This window comes from Chinchilla lanigera, unplaced genomic scaffold (genome assembly GCF_000276665.1).
Source record: "Chinchilla lanigera isolate Chin_1 unplaced genomic scaffold, ChiLan1.0 scaffold00015, whole genome shotgun sequence".
Lineage (NCBI taxonomy): Eukaryota > Metazoa > Chordata > Mammalia > Rodentia > Chinchillidae > Chinchilla > Chinchilla lanigera.
In genome coordinates this window covers 10,165,114-10,170,448 of record NW_004955416.1, presented here as the reverse complement: position 1 = coordinate 10,170,448, position 5,335 = coordinate 10,165,114, and the positions used below count along the sequence as shown (strand labels likewise).

Sequence of the window (5,335 nt, the reverse complement as noted above, 5' to 3'; positions counted from 1 at the left end):
GTGGTTAATTTGAATTAATAAAATTTCCCCCTCAATGTAAACAAAACAAAAGACACTGTTATGGGCGAGCTCTTCTTTTTTTAACAGTTTGATATGGGTTAGCGTCTTTCTTTTTTTGTCTTTTTGAGAAGGGTCTCGATATGCAGTTCAGCCTAGGCTTGAGCTCACTTTGTAGCCCAGGCTGGTCTCCAACTCGCAATGATCCTCCTGCGTCAGCCTCCTGAGTGCTGGGATTATAGGAGTGTGCCACCACACCTGGCTTGTTCTCCCATTTTTTAAGGATCAGAAAATTGAAGCTTAAAAAAGTTTACTTAACTTAGTTACTTGCCCGTGGACACATGCCAGGTAAGAGGCAGTGCTGAGATTCTAACCCAGGTTAGAAATTGTGAGTTGAACGAAATTAAATTTAAACTCTGAAATCGCTTACTCTACTGGCTCATGAATATAAAATTCACTGTTGTAAGAGCTGTGGTTTGTCTCCCTCAAGTTCTCACGTCTTCGCTGACTCCACGTGTCCACGTCACCTCTAGGCTGCTCTCGCTCGGAGTCAGGTAGCTTTCCGAAACTTCTCAGCCTGGAGAGCTATTTCCTCACATTCGGGGAAGAGGGACCACAACTCACTTCTCGTTATTGAACGGGACTTCTGAGCCCTGGGTCAGAAGAGAAGGTCCTTGGAGTGAGGCCCCGGACTGGGAGGAGACCCGGGGCACCGGGAATGCTGTAACGCCATAGAACTCGTTCTGCAAGGCGCTCACACAGGTATATGGAGATATAAAATTCGACAAACTGTACATTTATGACTTGGACCTTAACTGTATGTCTTAATCACCTTCTTATTGCTGGGACAAAATATCCAACACCCATAATTTAAAGGAGAAGAGTTTATTTGGGCTCATGGTTTCTAGAAATTTCAGTCCATAGTCAGGGGCACCAAGACAGAAAGAGCCTGGCAAAGGGGCCTAGCTGAGGGAAGCCGTTCCTGTCCTGACAGTGAGAAGCAGAGAGGTCCGGGGGGAGTCGAGGAGGGAGAGGCGTCCTCCCAAGCCCCGCCCCAGTGACTGCCTCCTCTGGCAGGCCCGTCCTCCCCAGAGCTCGGTCTAGTGTAAACTTCTCGGTAGACTAAGCCACTGATGAGCACAGTGACCCCAGAACCCCCCCCCCACCTCCCAAAGTCCCACCACTGAACACATGAGGGCCGTATCAGATTCTACAATTCCCTAGACCTTCTCCTTAGCCGCTGTATAGAAGGCTCTTCTTGGGTCTTCCTAGTGAAACATTTGTTGGTTATATTCATAATAGTCTTGTAGAGGCTTTGGGAGGACCTTCTAGATCTAAACTGTAACACTGCACACAAGTCAAACCACATACACACACACACCCCCCTAAGCACCACTCTGCACCAAGAAGTTAGGTCATATGCTTATGCCTGAACCTTGCATAGAGGTAAGGTGGATGGAATCCCTAACTAGAGCTCTCTTCTGGGAGGCTGAGGCAGAAGGATCGCTGTGAGTTCAGGGCCAGCCTGAACTGCATAGTGAGGACCCTGTCACAAAAAAAAAAAAAAAAAAAAAAATTAAGGGCTGGTACTCCATGGAGAAGGGATGAATGGATGGTAAGGCAGCAACTATAAAATCCTCCACAGTAGTAATTACCTAAATGCATGTCTGGCAGAAAGGCCAAGAAGGGAAAATGAAAATGGACCTACAGAGTAGGCGAATCCATGGACAGAAAGCAGATTAGTGATTGCCCAGGGTTTTGCAAGGAGGGGAAAAATAGGTATGGGGTTAATAGGTATGGGGTTTCTTTTTGGAGGGATGGAAATGCTCTGGAATTAGAAAATGGTGATAGCTGCATGGCATAATGAACATACTAAAGACATTGAATTGTATATTTTACAAGTTTTTTGATTGTTGTTTATTTTTTTGAGACAGGGTCTCACTATGTAGTTCAGGGTGGCCTTGAAACTCACTTATGTAGTCCAGATTGGCCTTGAACTCATGGTGATCCTCCTGCCTCAGCCTCTTAAGTGCTGGGATTACAAGTGTGTGCCACCATGCCCAGCTAAAGTGGTGAATTTTATGTTTTATCTCAATTTTTAAAATGAAGTATGGACCAGACGTGGTGGCGCACGCCTGTAATCCCAGCACTCGGGAGGTTGAGGCAGTAGGATCGTCGTGAGTTCAAGACCAGCCTGGGCTACAAAGTGAGCTCAAGGCCAGCCTGAACTGCACAGCAAGACCCTGTCTCAAAAAGACAAAAAAAAAAAAAACAAAAAATAAAAACAAAAAAAAACCCTGAAGTATGGGGCCAGGGATATGGCTTGGCGGCACAGCACCTACCTGGTAAGTATGAGGTTGTGAGTTCGATTCCCAGTGCAAAAAACCAAAATAAAAGAAAATGAATTATGTAAGCCAGGTGTGGTGGCACTGACCTGTAATCCCAGCATTTGAGAGGCTGAGACAGAAGGCTCCCTTCAAGTTCAATGCCCGCCTGGGCAACATAGTGGATTGAAGGCCAGCCTAAGAAAAAAAAATGTAAAGATTATTTAGAATTAAGGCAGGTGTCGTGGTACACACCTGTAATCTCAGCACTGTGGAGGTTGAGACAGGAGGATTGAGAGTTCAAGGCCAATCTGGAACATAACAAGCCCATCTCTCAAAAAAACAAAAACGGTATCATAGCTTTCCATGCCAGCCCACACTGTGTTTCCCAGGCACAGTGCATACTTTTATCTTTGCTGTCACCCTCTTTTTCTATTTACTTGGCCTAAGCTTGCTCGGCCGAGCCAGTTTCTCTCCTACTCTTCACTTTTGCTTTCTTGAATAAACTTTACCCCTGCTTTTTGTTTGTTTGATTTTGAGACAGGGTCTTGCTATGTAGCTCAGGCTGAATTTGAACTCACTATGTAGCCCAGGCTGGCTTTGAACTCATGGAAATCCTCCTGCCTTAGCGTCCTGAGTGCTGGGATCACAGGCCTGTGCTACCACATTTGGGTTTTTGCTCATTTTATTCAATTTTTTGTTCAAGCCCAGAAGTAAAATAAAATAAAACAGATTATTTAAGATTGAGAACAAACATTACATTTCAAGGAAAAGAAGTTTAGTCGCTCCTCATAAAATCAGGAACAAAACAAAAATCAATATATAACCCCCCCCAAAAAATATATATAGCCCAGTATTTAAAATCCCCTGTCAGGCTGGGTGTGGTGGTGCACACCTATAATCCCAGCACTCGGGAGGCTGAGGCAGGAGGATCTTTGTGAGTTCAAGACCAGCCTGGGCTACAAAGTGAGCTGAAGTCCAGCCTAAACTGCCCTGGGTCAAAAAACAAAACAAAACAAAACAAAACAACTCAACCCTTTAAAAGGATATGGCATACATATTTAGAAAGTGCTAAACATATTTTCAGCACAACTATATACTTAGGATTAGGGCTTTTCTACTTAGTACTAATAGAAGAAAAGAGAGCTGAGACAGAAACCCAGGAAATAGGAATATTAAAGAGATCCAAAGAGGAAGTAGACAACCATGAAGCCTGAAAGGGAAGACAAAGACAGACAGACAGACAGAAAACCATTCTAGAGCTATGTCTGGAGGGCCAGTGACATAGGGGAAATGCTAGATGTCAAATACGCCAAGTTCACATCCCCTGAAGTTTAAGAATGAATTCTTTTTTTTTTGGTCTTTGTGAGACAGATTCTCACTATGCAGTTCAGGCTGGCCTTGAGCTCACTTTGTAGCCCAGGCTGGTCTCAAACTCCCAACGATCCTCCTGCCTCAGCGTCCCAAATGCTGGGATTATAGGCCTGCACCACCACGCCCAGCTCGAAGAATGAATTCTAAGGAACATTGGAGGTTAAGAGTAGGAAAATTTATTGGAGAAAAGGAATGGGGAATAGGAATAGCTCCTGAGACAGGAGGGGTCCTGAAGGGACTGCCGATGAGCCCACCTCTCAAAGGAAATGTTAATCATGAGGCGGGTACAATGTGGGTCAAAATTATGATCAATGAATAAGACTGCAAGTGTAGTCACTTAGGTAATATTGATCTAATGGTAGCCAGGGTACAAGAGTGACATCATTAACCTTGGTTGCTAATCTATAGTCTTAGTCTTGTCTTTGGTCCCAGCAGTCTTAGTCTTAGTCTTGGTGGGTGGGAGAGGGTGGCCCACCCCTCGTGAGGTAATGGGAAATCTTAAGAGGGTGACACCAATAATCCCAAGCCTCTGTTCACCCCTTAGGGACGTATGGAAAACTAGCCATTGTGACATTAATCTTCAGATGCTCCTCCAGCCAGTCCGGATGGATTCTCATCTTCTGCACGGACTCCCTCAGGGCCCAGCGCTGCCTGACTGCCTACTATATTTCTACTTAACTTAGTTGTCTAGAATACCAAGACAGAATTTCAAGACCGCAGTATTCACTGCCTTTGGCAGCCAGAGCAGTCACACCATAACAGTAACCAGAAGCGTAACATCTAGGGGCTGTGTTGGCAGCCCAGCTCCCAGCGTGGCGTGGAGGACCAGCAGAGTTGGCTTCCCTGGTAACTTGTTGGAAGCGCAGTCTCGGGCTCCACCCCCAGGCCTGTTGGGTCAGGTGATACATGGACATTAAAGGTTTAAAAGCACTGGGCTGGCTGGGGTGTGACTCACTGGTACAGTGCTGACTCAGCATGGGTGAGGCCCTGCATTCCGTCCCCAGCACCAGGGGAGGAAAGTTATAAATCTGTAGCTACTTTAGAGGCTTTTGGTGGGTTGTCCCTCCTGACTTTCTGAGGCCGACCTTGCACGGTATGTGGAAGCTCCCTATTATTCTTTAACTCTCTCCTTGATGAAAATGATGTGGCTTTAATTCTGCTGTAACAGAAGTCTATGTAACAACTATTTGTTCAATTCCTGTCCCAGATATTCCTGTGTTCTAGGCTCTTGGAACACATCCGATAGAAATCCATGCCTGTCCTAACTAGTTCCTCTTAAGATGACCAAGTAATAATTTTCTCCCCGAATAATAAATTAAAGCTTCCATGGAAATGATTTTATGTCCTCCTCTCTGTACTGCTGTGCCCTTAACCTTCCCTCCTCCCACATTTCCTCCCAGTTATTCAGCCAGCAGCCCAGAATCATGTAATAATAGCTGCAGAAAACCAAAAATTTTTTTTCCTGTGGCTCTTCTAACTTTCTTTTTTTTCTCTCTGCCCTCCGGAGAACCCTGCTGTACCTTTACTAGTGTTCTTCAGTGAGGAAGGGATTCAAGCTCTTTGCCAGAACTCTGAATGCTCTTCTAGAGCATTTTGGAAGTGAAATTAGGATTAAAATATTGTTATGAGCTGGGCATAGT

The 5,335-nt window shown here is 45.1% G+C and overlaps 1 long non-coding RNA gene across 1 annotated transcript; it reads left to right on the top strand.

The window, feature by feature from the left end:
- The first annotated feature begins 494 nt into the window (after window positions 1-494).
- On the top strand, window positions 495-5,028 carry LOC106148152. The gene is made up of 2 exons (XR_001233333.1): window positions 495-759; window positions 4,240-5,028. It is a non-coding gene; the product is annotated as an uncharacterized LOC106148152 (long non-coding RNA).
- The last annotated feature ends 307 nt before the right edge of the window (window positions 5,029-5,335 follow it).